Below are 18527 nucleotides of genomic sequence, written 5' to 3'. Positions count from 1 at the left end.
AGCTCAAAATATACAATAACAATAAAAATAAATAAAAAGGACCCCCTCCTACCTCGCAATCCGAGCTGCCAAGTCCAATCCCTGACAAGTTGTATCTCGAAGCAGTTTCCGAGGTCATAGTAACAGGACTGTCTGACATCTGTAGCAGGGGTTCCCCAGCCCAGGGTGAAAAATATACATGGGGGCTGCCAGCTTAATAGCTAGAACTTCTTGGCCGTTGCACTTTGCTAGGGAATCCCAAAAGTGGTGGCGTGAAATAGTGAGAGGACGAGCCCGACTCAGCCTTACTCAATCTTCATCTATCAGTCTCTAACCAACCTTGGTGAAAATGAGACCGCTTCCTATGACTTCGGCCACATCCGCTTCATAGCTGCATCCTGACGAGGTGATCTGCTGCTCTACTCCGAGCGCGGTCAGCGACAGGTGTCTTGACCTCTAGCCAAAGAGCATTGCGAGTCGCTCCTTCTGGCTCCATTGCAGAGGGAAGCCTATTTCTGTATTACTTAGTTGATGCTTTGGGAAAGCTTTAAGTGATTTCCCCCAGTCCAAACACCCTTAATCATGAATTTGCAGGAAGCTAGCTAGAGAAACAACCCATCTACAATTTGAATAGGAGCATGGTCTCTCCTTTTGCAATGGTGCACGGCTAAATGCTAGCTTTCCTGTACTGGTAAGACTGAAATGCAATGCCTGGAAAAGTGAAATGCACTAGAAGTGCAAGTGGTACTTCCTCCTTATAGCATGGCAGCCACAGCTCAGCTCACCAATAGCGGCCCGTGGAGGGAGTTCTGTGGAGAGGTGAGGCGGGGCGGGGGAGGGGCAGGGTGGGGGTAGTAAACACCGGAATATGGATGAACGCAGGTAATAAAAATGTAAATGAATTTCATTGTACACGCTGCTTCGCATTTTGCAATGCAGCGCTCTTTTTGCTCTTTGCTCTTTCTTCGAAGGAACGGGGGTAGTGAGGCCAGGGGGCATTAGGCACCAAGTCATAGTGCCAGTCAGGGGGGGGGGAGATTGTCAGTTGAGAGCAGGGACGTGGTCTGCTCATTGTGGCAGTGGGGGGTGTGTGGGGTCACCGGGGTGGAAAAGGGAGCATGGCCAAAAAACTAAATCCATTTTTTAAATCCATACACATTTACACCCATTTTGTATTAATAGACTTTCATTCTTCTAGATCTCAGATGGGGCCATTTACCATTGTCGTAGTCTTTCAGTATACTTTTATTGATGCTGTTAATTACCTTCCGTACTACTAATGGCTAAAAAGGAAATTCTGAAAGTAATTTCTTTCAACGTTAATGGTCTGAATAACAAAAAGAAAATGCGGGCCATTGAGGCATGGATTAAGACAGAAAATTCAGCGGTCATTTTAATACAAGAGACCCATATACCAGCAGGGAAACTACCAGACTTCTGTATGTTTAGATCCTGGGCAGTCTACAGGGGGTTCTCCTCATCTTCGGCATCTCATCGGGGCACGGCGATTTTTTTAAATAAAAAACTTCAGGCGGAAGTTGTTAGCTTTGTAAATGATCAGAGTGGAAGGTGGTGTTGGGCCACCTGCAACCTAGGGCACAGACTTCTAACCCTCGCCAATATATATGCCCCAGTCGAGGATAATCCAATGCCATATGAGGATTTTTTTCAATCTCTAATCGAAGAACCTGGTGAATTGATCATAGGGGGGGTTTAATTTTTTGATGAATCCTAAAATTGACTCCTCTGCGCTGTCCAAAAAACAGCTAAAACCTAAAACTTTAAGAATTACACAAAACTATGGTTTGACTCTGGACATATTGGATCCTTGGAGGGCGGAATTTCCAACTAAGATTGCCTATACTTGTTTATCAGGTAGATTCCACACTTCATCACGTATCGATTTTTTTCTTATCTCTAGGAGATTGATTTTTAGCCAGCAGAGAATCCCTCAGAATGTATTCTCGGATCATGCGATGTTGATTCTTGAGTTAGAGTTAGGAGATTATACTAGGACCCCTAAAAGATGGATGCTAAATAGGTAATATTTATCAGAAGAGAATAGGGTGCCCTTTATTAAAACTGAGATTAAAGAATTGTTTACGCGAAACCATGGCTCTGCACTTCCACATGTGGTTTGGGACTCGTTTAAGGCTTTCATTAGGGGACTAGCCATTGGAAAAGATGGTGATAGTCTTAGGAAAGCTAAGGAAGAAAAGCGATCCCTAGAGCAGATAGTACAAAGGTCTTTTGACGCATTTCTTTACAGCCGATCAGTTTCCAACCAACAGCAGCTTGATCAGGCTAAACCGGACCTTAGCGAAAAATATTATCTCAAGAGTGAATCCTTCCATCAGCACCATAGGCAAAATATTTATGAAGAAAGCAATTATACTGGCAAGTTCCTTGCATGGCAAGCAAGGGAGCCGGCTCTTACTAACCAGACACCTGCATTAAAATGTTCTTCAACTGCTTCCCGCACTGACGACCCGGTAATAATAGGTGATATAATGTTACAACCTTATAGGTCTATATAGGGTCAACAACAGGTTATTGATATCACATCATTGAGAGGTTACCTCCAGAGAAATTAGTTGCCGGTATTCTCGGATTTGGAGAAAATGAGCATGGCGAGGCCTTTTACAAAAGATGAGCTGGAGGGAGTCATAAAAAATCTTCAGAGCTGGAAAGTCTGTGGCCTGGATGGCCTCCCGGCAGAATTTTTTTAAATCATCCTTATCGCAATTTCTGATTATTTTTTATTGTTAGCTAACTGAATCTTAGAAGGTGGGGTGACACCATTGTAATTTAAAAACGGGAATATAGTCCGTTTTTAAAAAAAGGGTAAGGATAGCGAAGACCCTAATTCTTACCGTCCCAGCATGTTATTAAACTCTAACTATAAAATAATCAGTAAACTCTTAGCCAACCATTTTAATCAAAGTACTTTGCTTCTGATCCACTCTGACCAAAATGGTTTTATCGCTGGTAGGCAGCTCGGCACAAACACACACTACTTAACGGAAGCATTGGACTATCTTGAGACTCGGAGGACACCCGGTCTAGTCCTCCTTTTAGATGCCGAAAAGACATTTGACCTAGTTGTCTGGGAGGCCCTATTTTTTATTCCGCAAAATTTTGGCATACCTCCCATGAGCACAGCACCACCGTGCTGCATGACGAGCAGAGCTTGTCATGAGTACCGCGCCGCGGGGGAATTAGCCCCGCAGCTAAGGGGTTAAGACAGAACTGCCCACATGTGCTGTGCACGGTCAGCAGATGGTGACTTTCCTCATTTCCCCAAATTCCAGTGGCTACAGAGCCAAGAAGTGAGTTAGGCCCCCAATGGCAGGAACAAGCTTCCTTCTATTAAAGGGGGAGGGGGCTGAGACAAAAACAAAATCTGAGATATTACAGTAGGTGATGGTTGATGGTTGATGCAGGCCTTGAAGCACTCCTTTCACGTATAATCAAACTGCATCAGCCGCCTGCAGCACAACCTGCGCTTTATCTCACTCAGCTGCAATTACCAAAGCCCAAATGGAGCACAAAACTTAGCGAGTTGTGGTTGATGCCTTCGAAGCCGGCAGTCAACCACCAGGTGTGAGGGTATTTGTTGAATGTTAACCTGTAGCATTCTGTAATAAACTAACAGGACATCTCATAAAAGGCCAATAATCCACAAGATTCCAAAGTTCCTCTCGCAAAATGAACCAGAGCAACACTACATTATTCTGATGAAAGGCAGGACGCCAGCAAAAGCCAACAGAATTACCAGTGCAGCCACCAGCGGCCAGACACTGCGCATAGTTATCCAGAATGGCCACTGATCCCTCGGTGCGAGGAGCTGAGCTTCTAGGTGCATGACCAGGCTGGCAGTGCAAGAGTACTACACTTCACTAGCCATATCTGAGTGCATTAATATTTATTATTATTTATTTATTTATTTATTTGTCTTATAAAGCGCACTGTCGCCTTGCAGGCATCCTGGCACTGGTAGCTCAAGAAGGGTGGAAGGGAATGTCAGGTCAGGCCGGCCAGCTAATTACTTGTGAAACAGCCAAGTTTTAACACTTTTCCTGAATGAAGAAGCTCCTAGATTTGCCTGATCTCCCATGGGAATCTGTTCCATAGTTTGGCTGTTGCCACTCCAAAGGACCTACCCCCTGACCTAGCCTTCCTGAACCCTGGCACTCTCACCAGTCTTGCCGATGAGGAGCGAAGCAGTCTAGTTGGGGTGTACCATTCAAATTTAGATTGCATTGATAAGGGTCCTATCCCATGAAGAGCCTTAAAGATGAGACAGAGGGACTTAAATTGTACTCTCTGTCTCAGAGGGAGCCAATGAAGTTCCGCCAGAGCTGCAGACCCGGACGCTTTTCTGGGCAGCCCCAAGACCAGCTTAGCAGCAGCTGATTGAATTCTTTGGAGCCTATCCAACAAAAAGCAGGGAGACTCGAGCAAGAAGGTGTTGCAATAATCCAACCTACTAAGGATCGTGCATCTTGCCACTTGGGCACGCGCCTAAGATGGTAATAGTGGCAGGATCTTTCGCAAAGACCGCATAATTGCAAAGCAGTAGGATGTCGTTTTTGCAACCTGAGTCTCCATGCTAAGTTTGTTGTCAAGCATGATGCCTAAATTGCGGACTGATTCCACTGGCTGGACTTTAATCGATGTTTCAGGAGGCCAGAAATTCACAGGAAAAGGAAGGAGAGTCTTATTCCCTGCACAAAAAAGCACCTCAGTCTTTCCAGCATTGAATTGAAGGGAGTTGTTCTGTAACCAGCATGACGTATCCCGCAGACACTTGTGAAACACCTCCACCGGTGTCGAGTCCTCTCCCTCAAAGGAGAGGATAAACTGCGTATCATCTGCATAATTTATAATATTGATATTGTGAGATTTTATAAGCGTGATCAGAGGTTTTAAATATAAGTTAAATAAGATAGGACTAATCGCCGAACCCTGTGGCACCCAGTGTGGCACAAGGGAAAACGCAGACTGAAAGGAGGGAGGGACACCACCTGCTGTCTATCCTGCAGAAACGACCGAAACCAACGCAAGGCACAACCTCTCACCCCAGCATCACTCAGTCTTCTCAGCAAGATCTCATGGTTAACCGTGTCAAAGGCAGCAGACATATCAAGCAGGATCAACGCTGCTGCCTGTCCCCTGTCTGCTCGCCTTTGAAGCTCATCCATGGCGGTCACTAGGGACGTCTCGGTCCCACGAGCCGGCTGAAAGCCAAATTGAGCTTCCTCCAATAAGTGATGCTGTTCCAGATGTTTCGAGAGGGTTAAACTAACCATGCGTTCGACAAGTTTAGCAGGAAAAGGCAGCAAGGAAATAGGCCTATAATTTTTAGAGCATTCAGGGTCTAAGGAAGGCTTCTTCAGCAAAGGAGATATCAAAGCTTGCTTCCAGTAGGATGGAACAGTACCACTAGCTAGCGATTGTAGGGAACAATTCATCCTCATACTCCTTCCAGATCTTGTGTGGTACGGGGTCCAATGGTGAACCAGTGGAAATACCCCGTGCCAGCCTGCTAAAGGCTTCCTCCGTTAGAGGCAAAAACTCTGATAATTGATCGGCTAACGGCCAGCCGGGACAATTAACCATATCCTCCGAGACCCTATGCCCAGTGACAAGGGGGCTACTAGCCTCGGAGATCCTTGATAATTAACTCCATTTTTTCTTTGAAGGATTTAGCCAAGTTCTTACAAAGTTCCAGAGAGGGGGCTATGGAGTTCTTAGAGCAGTCAGGACTGGTAAGACTATTTAATATATTAAAAATACACCTAGAGCTATTATTAGCATAGCAAATCAAGGAAGAGAAATAGTCAGCCTTCGATTTTCTAATCTGATTCTTATAATCCAAGATTTTAAGCTTCCAAAGCGTCCTGTCTGTCTCCCCATAGCCACGCCTCCATCTTCTCTCAGCCTGTTTGCATCCCAGTTTCAGGTTTTTCAGAGTATCATTAAACCAGGGGGCAGAGGCTCTACCCTTACAGCTAAGCATTTTGAGGGGGGCATATGAGTCCAAAGCCGAGGTAATCTTGAGGCAAAGTGAGGCATAGTTCTCACCGACTTGCTTGTCCAAGAAGAAGCAGACTCCAACTTTGAACACCGAGTCAGAGGACTTCAGCCGTGCCAGAGCCTTCCAATCTCTACACAAAAATTCCTTCGTAGCCTGCGGGACCCGAGTCTGAGCACAGTTAAGTTTAACATAGAATTTAGTTAGGGAATGGTCTGTCCAGTCCATAGGCAGAATTTGCCCCATATACAGCAGGTGGGGATCAGCGAAGATTAAATTAAGGAGATGTCCCTCCTTGTGAGTGGCTTCGCAGGAGGTTCTGAGCAACACCCAGACATAGAGGCAGCTATGGCTTACTCTGTCTCCAAACTTGTTAGAAAACACCAACATAGATGTTGCATCATTAGTTCACACAGCGGCATCGCAGAGAATTTATGATATTTAATAAATACAGATTCTCTCTGCTTAGCTTGTGTGCTTTGTTAAAAAATTAGGCTCAAGAGCTGGTGTTGTCCGAATCCCAGGTTGGAGCCATCTACAGCCCAGCCGACTACTTCTGGGTAATCCCCACATGACTTAAAGTGTTGCCTGAAACTTGACACAGAGAAGGATGAGAATAATTATTTGCTACGTGAAGCGCTGTATGATTTAGCACGCCCTGGCAAGAAACGTAGCGGTATGGGATGTGAGTTTTTTGTCCGCCCTGATTTTTGCCCTACTACTGTAAGTGAAAGATGGCGAATGCGGAAATTGATGGAGCCTTTTCAAGCGAAGGGGGCTCAGGTTTTTTTGCTCAACCCTTCCAAATTGAAGGTCATTTTTAAAGGCCAAACTAAGTATTTTACTTCTGCTAAAACCGCAAAGGACTATTTAACGTATTTGGAGAAAAATGTTAAAAAGTAGATGTGGAAGTATAATACATGCTGTATCTGTAGGAGGGGTGTGATACCTTTTTTATGGAGTATATGTTGAAAGCTCTCTTCTTTAGTGCTAAAGGAAGGGGGAAATCACCAGGTGGCGGTTTTGTAGCATTTGTTGGTCCCTCTTCTCCCAGATAGTGTAATGTTTTTCCTTAAATATTTTGTTGAATCATAGTTGATAACATGTCTTATTTCTTTTCAAATAGGTCATCTCCAAATGGTGTTATTAACGGCCTATGCAATGTGTTATGATGTACGACATTAGGCTAAAAGTTTCTGTTTACTCTCTAGAGGATTCAACGAGATATGATTTGTTAAGCTGGGAAAGGGGAGGTAAATGATGGTGGTGGGGGATGTCGATAAGAGCCGGGGTTGGACAAAGCACCCAACATCACTGAGGACATAGTCCTTAAGCCTCATTTTGGGAGGGAGGGGCGGGGGAAGGGGTGGGAGGAGGGTTCAGAGCAGGGTTGGGGGGTCATGCATGGGGGGGGGGAAATAAAATAATACATGAATATTGGTCGGAAAAGAGCTATTATGTGAGAATACATTTTGTTTTGAGTCTGTGCATGAAGCTAGATCACTTAAGATTGACTCAATTAGATGGCTGGTAGGGGTATTAGGATAGGCACCCTGAATGTTAAGGTGCTGAATTCGATAGATAAAAGACGGCGGGTAGCACAGGAGCTATCTGCTCTCTACTGTGATATAATTTGTCTCCAAAAGATGCATATTGTATGGTCAAAACGTAGGTTGCTTGAAGAACTGGGATTTCAACTCATTGCCTGTACGAAGTACTCAGGTACATCAAGAGGGGTGGCAATTATGGCCAAGCGGTACATAGGCAAAACAGGAACAATTTTAGTTGATGATCTAGGAATATGGGCAATTGCAGAGTGTGTAGTAGGGCAGGCCACTTTTACGGTGTGTGCAGTTTATGGGGCAAACTTAGATGAAGCTTTAACTTTAGAGTTTCTGAATGTTGAGTTAGCTTCCTGGCCTACACCACTGATTCTGTGTGGAAACTTAATATAAATTTAGCTCCTAATATCCTATGCAATAAAAATGTTAGGTATAGTGGGCGGAAAAGCACGGGTATTTAAGGCACTGCAGGCATTAATGATGGCACATGGGTTGACGGATGCATGGGCTTTTATAAGGGGAGAGGCTCCTGGGTATACATCTTTTTCTTACCCCCATCGTAAGTTAGTTTCGGTTGGATTATGTACTAACTCCTCAGTCCTTGTTGAAATCGGCCATTATACAGGTTTATCCTAGAATTACGTCCGATCATGGGCCAGTGGTTCTCTCTATAACAGATATAATTACGCCTATTAGACCAAGGGTGTTCTCTTTTGACCGTAAGTTTTTATTGGAGCAACAATTTCTGGAATATATGAAACAATGGATTGCAACATTTTCTAATATTAATCGGGGGACTAGCAGTGTGGGTAATGTCTGAGACTGTTTCAAAGCTGCATTTAGGGGGGAGTCTCTGGGCTTTGGTTTATTTAATTAAAAAAAAAATCGGCAAAATTGCAAGAGTTTTATCAGGAGCTAACAAAGGCAGAGGAACTACTGGCACAGGCTTTATGTATTGGCGAGGACATAGAGGACCAGTTTACGCTAGTTGCCAGACTCAAGGCAAAGTTGAACTTGAAATGGTCGCAGGAAAGTGCAAAACACATTTTTTATCAAACAACAAATTCAATATGAATATGGGGAGGCAAGTGGCAGATACATAGCCCAAAAATTAAGGCTCAGGGAAGTAACACAGCGGATAGATAATATGAGTGATGCAAGAGGGGTATCGGTTACTAATGAAACAGACATATTAGAGGTATTCAGGCAATTTTACGAATCATTATATCAAGGAGACGAGTATGATATGGAAGGGTCCGCTAAGTTAATAGATCAATTTTGTATGTCAGATTTAGCGGATAATGAAAGAGAAAGCTTAGAGGCCCCTATCTCAATAGAAGAACTAGAACAGGTAGTCAATGGACTAGCTAGTGGTAAGGCAGCAGGCCCAGATAAGTTACCCCTCGAAATTTACAAGTCATTCTTTTCTGTTTTAAAAACTGATCTTCTTGCAACAATGCGATCCGCTCAGTTGGGTGTACCCCCGGGGAGTTGGAGTGAGGCATGTATAGTAGTTTTTCACAAAAAAGGCAAGCCTGCGAACTTACCTGGGTCTTACCGCCCAATTTCGCTCTTAAATGCGGATGGCAAAATTTATTCGAAGATCCTGGCAAATAGATTATCTGCTGTAATTTCGAACTTAGTCTCTACTATACAGCATGGGTTTATCCTGCAGCGCGGAACGGCGGATCATGTCCGCCGTGTAATTACTTTATTTGATTTTGTTAGTGTTACTCAGGAGCCATTATGTTTAATTTTATTAGATGCCGAAAAGGCGTTCGATCGGGTCTCATGGTGCTTTCTATGGGACGTAATGAGGCGCAGGGGGTTTGGCTCTGACTTTATAACATCACTCCAGACGCTTTACTATCACCCTACTGCTGGTATCAGCACCATGGGACTTGTATCTGACTTGGTTCAAATACAGAGGGGTACTAGACAGGGCTGTCCCTGCTCCCCCCTATTATTTTCCTTATATATTGAGCCTTTTTTAAGAATGTTGGAATTTAGCTCTAAAATCCCTCCGGTTATGATACAAAATTATTCTTTTAAAGTCCTAGCGTATGCGGACGATGTTGCAATTGTCACGCCATGCCCTGCTGTTGCAATGCAAGAAATTGAAAGTTTAGCTTTGAAGTTTGGGGCGGTTGCGGGTTATAAACTGAATGCTGCTAAAACTCAGCTATTATGTGCTAACCTGCCAAAATACTCGGATGTGCGGGTTTGTAAGAGGTAATTTATTTGGGGATTAAGCTAAGGACTTCACCAATGGCTTTGGTTAAGTCTAATTGGGAGGATTTAATATTAGGTGTACGGAAACAGTTAGACCAGGCGGAATGTTTACATCTCTTGTTAGTCGGCCGCTGCAGTCTATTAAAAATGATGATACTGCCACAAATATTATATTTTTTTAGGTGTCTTCCCTTGGAAGTCTCTATAATTGGCACAGTTACAAACCCTTTGTATGCGCTTTATGTGGGCCGGAGGTAAAGCCCGCCGTGCTGGTCGTTATATGACCGTACCAAGAAATGTAGGAAGTTGGACGGTGCCTGATTTCAAATTTTATTACTACGCTTGTATGCTGCAAGGCATGAATGTTTTGCTGACAGGGATAGGTTCTTTGAACCCGGCAGAGAGCCCGTCAATCTATCAGATGTTATTAGGCTCAAAGGCTAAGAATTGCTTATTTCTGCACCAGGATTGGAGTTATTATACACGCACACGTTTTAAGGTTCTGTATGCTGCATATAAGATTTGGAGAAAATTACGGAGACTGTTGGGCATAGAGAAAATTTCATGGTATTCACCATTAACATCCCCGATATTTCTGCCAATTGATTTATGGGATAGAGTTGTGTATATATGGTGGAAAAAAGGATTAAGGTTGCTGAGGGATTTTTATAGAGATGGTTCTCTTAAATCCTTTGAGCAACTACGAGAGCAATATCATCTTCCTAGGGAGGATTTCGTAAAATATCTGCAAATCAGGAATTTTCTGTCTCAGAAAGTAACAATTCTCCAACGGAACGCACTAATTGAAGATAATATAAAAAAGGCTAAAGTTGGAGTGTTATACTGTCATATTTTAAGTACTAAGCCTGATGACTTAGCTCAACAAAATATGAAATGGTGTAATAAATTAGGGAGACAGTACATTCGGATAGAAAACTATCTGGCGATGGCTTCGAAATTATTTCTGTCAGCAAAGCTATCTGCACAGCATTATAAATCCACATTTAATCTATATTACACACCTGATGAGATCTCTAAATGGCAGGGCGATAATATGGGGAAATGCTTTCGCTGCGGATATTTATCTGCTGATGATTTGCATATTTTTTTCAGTTGCCCGAGATTAACTATTTTAATAACTCAGATTCAGAATTATCTTTCTATCATTTCAAGTGCAATTAAGTGCAACACAGATATTATCAGGAGTAGAAATGGGAGTATCAGTTCCTGTTGTACTACAACAACATGCAAAATTAATATTTCTAGTGATAGCTGTATATCGGCTTGTAATAGCTTCCTGGTGGCTTCAACAGGAACCGCCTTCCTTTGAATTATGGAGGGCCCCCTTCTTTGCAGTTCATAATATGGAGTACAGTTTATATGCTCTTAAAGGGCATGGGAAAAAGAAGCTCGGTGCAGAAATTTGGGGCGGAGTTACAGACTATGTGGAAGCTGTTACTTGATTGGTTGTCATGTCACTCATTTTTTTTATCTTGATTGTACTGATATCAACTGCATTAATGGACTATCTTACTGCAAGGCTAATTCTGATTCCGTTCAATATATGTTTCTGCATGTAGTATTATTGATCTATTGAGTGTACTTTATTTATTCATGTAATTTTTGATGTATGTGAGTATAATTTAGGCTATGTATTCTGTCAATTGTGATTCACTTTCCGACTAAATCATGTATATTGCAAAAATAAATAAATAAAAAAAAAAAAAAGAGAAGGATGAGAAGGCATGCCTTCCGATGCACTTTAGCACCAATGGACTGCAAAAAGAACGAGCAATGTGGCAGGAGGTGTAAGGGACGGGAAGGGAGCACAAGGAACAAAGGGGAGTGGCACGGGCATTCAGCCACATGGGAGGAGGTGGGAGGAATGCTCCATTAAGATCGAGCAGCTAACGACGCCGAGATGAACACAGGCAAAAAGTAACATAAGGTCCCCAAACTACAAATAAACACCCAAAGCGTAATAATACAGTATTTAGTCCCTCCTGTGTGGGAGGAACAGAAAGACAAAAAGGAGGGATAAATAGAAGGATTGACCACTAGCAAGCAAGGATTTGTAAACGACACTGAAACAAACCAATGGAAAGCATGGGGATAGCTTTGAGCCAACAAGAGAAGTTACAACAGGTCTTGAATGCTCGACCTAAAAATGAGGAGACCATGCTCCACCCATAGAATGCCTTCCTGGGGCAGGGTTAGCCAATACAGAGATTTGCGCTGCATCACGTTACTGTACATTCATCAGCCACTCAGGGCCATGCAAGGGCACCTTGCATGGCTTGACAAATGTAACTTATGAGTTGCCTCTCTCTTGCACCCCTTTGAAGTGGCACAAGGGTGAATAGCTATTAGGAAATCGCTATTTAGCAAATGTTAAACCATTCTTACCTCCAATGGTACGAATCGTTTTGCCTATCCAATTTTGCGATATCCTAATAGGAAATGCAAAACCAAAGGTGCCTATGGGCCTAAGGCCTCCCTTGATGCAACACCCAAAAAAGTGGTGCACATGTCAAGCGCACAAATGCCCTGAGGGCATGTGCGCTACAGGGCACTTTAAAAAATACATTTTGGGTGCAATTTTTAAAAATGCACATGGTTACCATCGACTTGCTTCACCCTGGGGGTGCCCAGGAGTGGACACTTCACAGGGAAAGCCAGGAAGGGTTCCACAGCGGTATGAGTAATAGCGCCAGGAAACCGCTTGGTGGCAGTGCGCTCTACAAATACCTTGACATTTACATTTACATTTACATTTACTTGGAGTCGATGGTAATAGCATTTCCTAGATGCCCATTTCGCATTTAGGAAATGCTTTGTACATGTGCTTAGGAAATTGCAAATAGGAAATTCATATTTGCGGTTTCATATTTAGGGAAAATCAAAATGCGATTTCTACTGGGTAGAAATCACATTTTGGATTCCCTATCTGCCAGTGTACATATGGAAAGGCAATTTAGCATTTCTTAATGGACCGAAATTGTGATTCAGTACTTTAAGAAATACTAAATCCTTTTGTACCTAGCATATTATCTTGACATATTGATTGTATATCTACATTTTTAGGGGATGCTATCTGGAATAAAGATTTGTTTTTTAACTTAAAGGCTAAGGTTAATTCTCCCTACCCAGCTAACCTTCTTTTTTTCTGTTCTTTTTTTTCTTTTTTCTTTCTTTTTATTTCATCAACAAAGGGGGAGGTCAGCACCATTAGGGATACATTGTACAAAGCATATTTAGAGAACACACTAGACACAGCAGTTATTCAGTAATAGGCATTTCGAAGTGACACAAGCAAAGCAGCACTCTACATTGTATTTGGATCATCAATGGGCTTGATACAGGGGGGTTCATATAGTGTACCTCGGTACTCATTCCAGTTGGTCCACACCGCCACCCATTTTCGGGGGCAGCCCGAGCCACATAGACCGTCTTTTCCTGGAGCATGCACCAGTCCATGTCTTTTTTCCATGACCCAATGGTTGGAGGCGTCACTGCCCCCCAGAGCCTAGCAATATTGTGTTTTGCAATCGCCAATCCCAAGGTCACCCAGAGTCTCCCCCTCAATGGCAAATCGGTGAGTTCCCAAATGTTCAAAAGGCACCTCTTTGCCTCCACCCGTAGTGCCACCCCCCACACCTCCTGCATACATTCGTGTACCTTTTTCCAGTAGGTCAACAATTCAGGACACTCTCACAGTATGTAAAAAAAAGTTCCTATTCCTCCACACCCCCGACTGCACAGACCATTCTCACTGCGACCCATTAGCATTAACCAGGTCCCAGAAACATAAACACGATGGAGTATCTTTAACTGGATCAATCTGAGCCTGGCTGATATTGCTATCTCCTTGGGGGACGCTAGTGCGCTTCGCCACTCCTCCTCATCTATCTCCAATCCATCCGCCTCCCATTTCCTCTTTAGGGTGAGCAATAGATCAGGAGAATGGTTAATAAGTTTCTTATATGTGAGGGAAATGGCATGTTCTGGGAGGTGGCCATCAAACAATCTGTCCTCCAAGGGGGAGGACTCAGGTAGTAGCCTCCTCATTGGGATATGGGCTTCAAGGGAGTGTCGTACCTGTAAGTATCTGAAATATGCAGTTGGTGCCAATTCATAGGTGCTCTGGAGTGAGTCAAACATTATAACACCGTTGGGGCCCCACAAGTCTCTGATGTGTGAGATTCCAATTAGATCCCAATTCCGGAACCCTTTAGTGCGGCCTACCTTACCAAGTCGCTCCGAGACCCATAGCGGAGTAGCCATCGTGAGGGTATCTACCCAGCCCAGTTTACGTTGGACAATGTGCTATAGCTGGACAGAATGCTGCGTGGGTCCAGTGAGAGAGTACCTCCCCGGTTTGGAGTAGAGCGCAGCCTCAAAATTCCCGCCCGGGAGGAGCCAGCGGTCCATTCCGTATCCGGGATCGTTCCCGTCACAGTATGTGCCCTGGTTTATGGCAGAGATATGTGTGGCCCAGTAATATTTCCGTATGTCTGGGAGTGCGATACCCCCCGTCGAACCATCCTAGTGGGAGTTTCTGCAAGGCTATGCGGGGGGCGCCTGTCCATAGGAGATCTCTCTGTACGGTTTAGTGCCATTTCTTATTGCAAAAACTGATGCCCAGGTATAGATTGCCAGTTTCTCTGAAATTAGATCATAATGAGGTCTCAAAGATATTGAGTGCAGAACAACAGATTGGACAAGGAATGGATTGCAGCTATCTTCCTGAAGTGTCAAGCATAATAAAGCAACACAATGGCAGCACAGAGTTACCTTTTGCAAAAGACTGTTTTTCAGCATCACCAAAGTGGCTTGAAAATACATATGCAAATGCATTTGTGGAAAAGACTGATGAGAACACTAGCCATTGCTGTGTAGGTCTGGTTGATGTACAGTTTGCAGTTTCTCACCAGATTGCAGCTGCTACACAAGGTCTGCATAATGGATGGTGCAACGACTTTGATCTGAGAGATTCTGTGGTGAAACATCTGAATCTGATCACAGTGAAAATAAGAGTGAAAGGCCTAGGTTGAAAAAGTGCAAAGGACTGATGGTGCTCTGTCAGAGTTTCTCAGCACCTAAGTAGTCTAATTGCATGGAAAAAGGTACAGAATGCCAAACTATATGAGCCATTCTGATGGCAAGCTGTTGACAAAGAGAAAAGAAATGCTAAAACTGTCCTGCTGAATTTTCCTTTTTTATTATTTTAGTTACTTATTTTTAAAGAAGACTAACTGTTCCAAGAAGCTACTATATGATCTCATTACAGACCAAACTTGTGTTTGCCTTAGAAATAGAAGTAAAATTGTTATATGCTCAGCATTTGCAATAAGAAATGGCACTAGTGAAATAAAATATGTGTGATGAATTATAAATCATTTTATTATGATTTGAATCATCAGAAGGGTGGATTGATGGAGCAGATTTCATCTGCAGTCAGGCATTGTTTTATTTTTTTTTGTGCTACAGACAGACTGCATTTAAATTGCCACACACATTTTGGTGCAAGTTAAAAACATGGCACATGAAAAATATGAAAGTGAGGCCTATTCAATCTGAAATGCTTGTGCTGAATTAACATGTGGTTTTGCAGTCTAGAGAAAAGTTGCCTTTTTAGCTTTGAAGATTAATAGAATGTGTTTTTCTCTTCCCAGCGCATCCCTTGCAATCTAAATTCACTATTTCTGTCTTAAAAGACTTTGACTTGTTGCATATTTTGATAAACATTTTCAGTTAATAACACCTCTTTTTATAATGTGTGTGAATTAATAATGCGCCAAACACTACACAGGGGGCTAAATGCTTTTTCGCATGAAAAGCTATCTAAAACACTAAAGCATGTTGCTGTGTGCGCTCTATTAACTGTGTGTGCTGTATTAACTGCGTGTGCTTTTAAAATTTACACTAAAGCATGAAAATGCTATGTTGCACATTGCACATTTATTTTGCATGTTGTCATAAATAATAGAAAAGCTGCTTGAAACTAATAGCTTGGCTAGGTAAACATTTATAAGGGGTATTAGTATGGAGTTGGGAAACATAATGGGCTGATTTACATGAAATTAATATTCTCTTTGGGACTGTTTTATTTTTGGGGCCTACAATTAAATGGCTGCCTGGGAATCCAGCAAGGCTATGACTTGCATTTTCAGAAAAGAGTGCATGCGCAGACTGTGGCAGCTTTCCTCAAACCACGAAGAAGTCAAGGCCATCTTGAACTGGACATTCTTGTGATTGTGCCAATGTACCAGTTAGTTAAAGTATCCGTCCTACTGCGCTGTGAAAGGAAGGAAGAGAATTAGAATGAAACATTTTTCCTAGTTAATGTTTCAAAAACAATATGAATGTATTTACTCATGTAAGCTTCTTTTGTTAAAACTGGTATAGTCAGGATTTTAGAATGAGTCAGGGTAGTGAGAACTCATGCCATTGTGGCTGACCAATCACGTACAGGTTTTCCTGAAGATGCAACATTTTTGTGTAGACTGCCAAGAATTAGAGTATAAATAATGACCTCTCTGGAGGCGTGGCTGGCTTTCTTAGCTCAGCGGGCTTCTTATTTTATTATTTATTTATTTTGTATACTTATCTAGGAACAATTGCACTTTTTCCGCTCAAGCAGTTTTTGGAAACAGATGCGTTTTTAACGCTTTCCTGAACGGAAGATAGTCCCTCTGGCTTCTCAAGGATAGTGGCAGGGAGTTCCAGAGTTTGGCCGCTGCAACACTGAAAGAGCGGCCACCCATCCTGACTCTCTGGAACCTCGGGACTACAAGTAGATGCGCCGAAGAAGAGCGGAGAGGCCGCGAGGCAGAGTACCACGCAAACATATTTTGCAGAGGAATAGGACCCTGTTGATATACCGCCTTTAACACCAAACACGCAGCTTTATACAGCACTCGCAGGTGTACCGGGAGCCAGTGTAGGTCTCTTAAAGCTAGAGTAGAAGAGCTAGACCTAGGGCGGGAGAGAGCCAACTTGGCGGCCATATTCTGCACCCGTTGTAACTTCCCCATCAGATTTTTTGGGGCCTCCAGAAGTAGCCCATTACAATAGTCGAGACGACTTAGTATGGTACCACAAACTACTTCCGGCCTGGCTTGAACGGGGAGAAGGGGCAGAACTTTACGCAACATACGCAGCAGCATCATGCACGTAGAGGTGGTTTTGTTAACGTGCATGTCAAGCTGTAAGTTTGGGCCGAAGATCACCCCCAAGTTACGAGCTGATTCCGCCGCCGACACTGGCTCGAGGAAGGTGCTAGGCCAGAAGTTCTCTGGAAGTACCCGCGGAATCCGGTCTGTGGAACAATGGAGCACCTCCGTCTTAGAGCTGTTGAATTGTAAGGAGTTAGCTCGTAACCAGTCCGCTGTGGCTGCCATGCAGCGGTGAAAAGTCTCCAGCGAGACCGCATTGTTCCCTTCCAGAGAAAAGACCAGCTGGGTGTCATCGGCGTAGTTAAAAGCCGAGACACCAAAAGATTTTATTAGCTGGACTAGGGGGCGGAGGTACAGGTTAAAAAGTATAGGGCTGATGGCCGAGCCCTGTGGAACCCCCTGTCCTACTCTCCTTGGCTCAGAGCGAAAAGGGGGAAGTGAAACCAACTGTTGCCGGCCGCCAAGATAGGATATCAGCCAGTCTCTTGCGCCCTCAATGACCCCACACTCCTCCAGTCTCCTGACAAGGGTCCGATGGCAAACCGTATCGAACGCGGCCAACATGTCGAGCAGCACTAAAAAGGCTGCCCGACCACTGTCAACACGCGAACGAAGATTGTCCAATACGGTTACCAGCGCGGACTCCGTCCCGTGCCCGGGGCGGAAGCCAAACTGGGCCTCATCGAACCAGCCGATGTTTTCCAGGAAACCTGAGAGTGAGCGAGTCACCCATTTTTCCAAGATCTTGATAGGAAAAGGGAGCAAAGAGATTGGCCTATAGTTGGAAAGACAGGCCAGGTCCAAAGTTGGTTTCTTGAGCAGAGGTGACACTACTGCTAACTTCCAACACTCTGGCACAGATGCCAACTCCAAGGACTGGAGACAGATAGAGAACAGAGGCTGAAAAAGTTCTGCGTGAAAAACCTTCCAGAATTTGGGAGGCAATGGGTCGAGCGGAGAGCCCGAGGACACCGTATGTGCCAGACTACAGGGACAGGGAAAAAGTCTTAGTTGGGGTCGACTGGAGGGGGTATCCGGAGCTCCCAAGCAGAGGACAGGGGCGCTCGGCTGGGGTCGACTGGGTGAACTGCCCGGAGCTCCCAGACTAGGGTCAGAGGCACCCGTCTGGGGTCGACTGGGCTGGCCAACCGGAGCTCCCGCACCAGAAGCTCCCAATATGAGAGCAGAGTCAGTCGGCTGGGGTCGACTGGGTGACTCGTTCGGAGCTCCCAAGCCAAGGCTAGAAGCAATTGGCTGGGGTCGACTGAGCGGGCCAACCGGAGCTCCCAAGCCGAGAGCAACGGGCAAGGGGTTTGTTAAGCCCTCTAAGATCTTTGCAGTCTTCTCCTCGAAAGCATCCGCCAGGGAGTCGCACAAAGCCTGCGACGCGCGGACCGTATTAGCCACACAAACAGGGTGGGACAAGTCCCTGACAATTTTGAACAGGGCTTGGGATTTATTAGGCGCCTGATTCAAGGAAGATTCCAGGAAAGCCGCCTTGGCCAGCTTAATCTGCGCCTTATAGCCCTGCAGTGCGAG

Source organism: Lissotriton helveticus, chromosome 11, assembly GCF_964261635.1.
Source record: "Lissotriton helveticus chromosome 11, aLisHel1.1, whole genome shotgun sequence".
Taxonomy (NCBI): Eukaryota; Metazoa; Chordata; class Amphibia; order Caudata; family Salamandridae; genus Lissotriton; species Lissotriton helveticus.
This window is presented reverse-complemented; position numbering follows the sequence as displayed.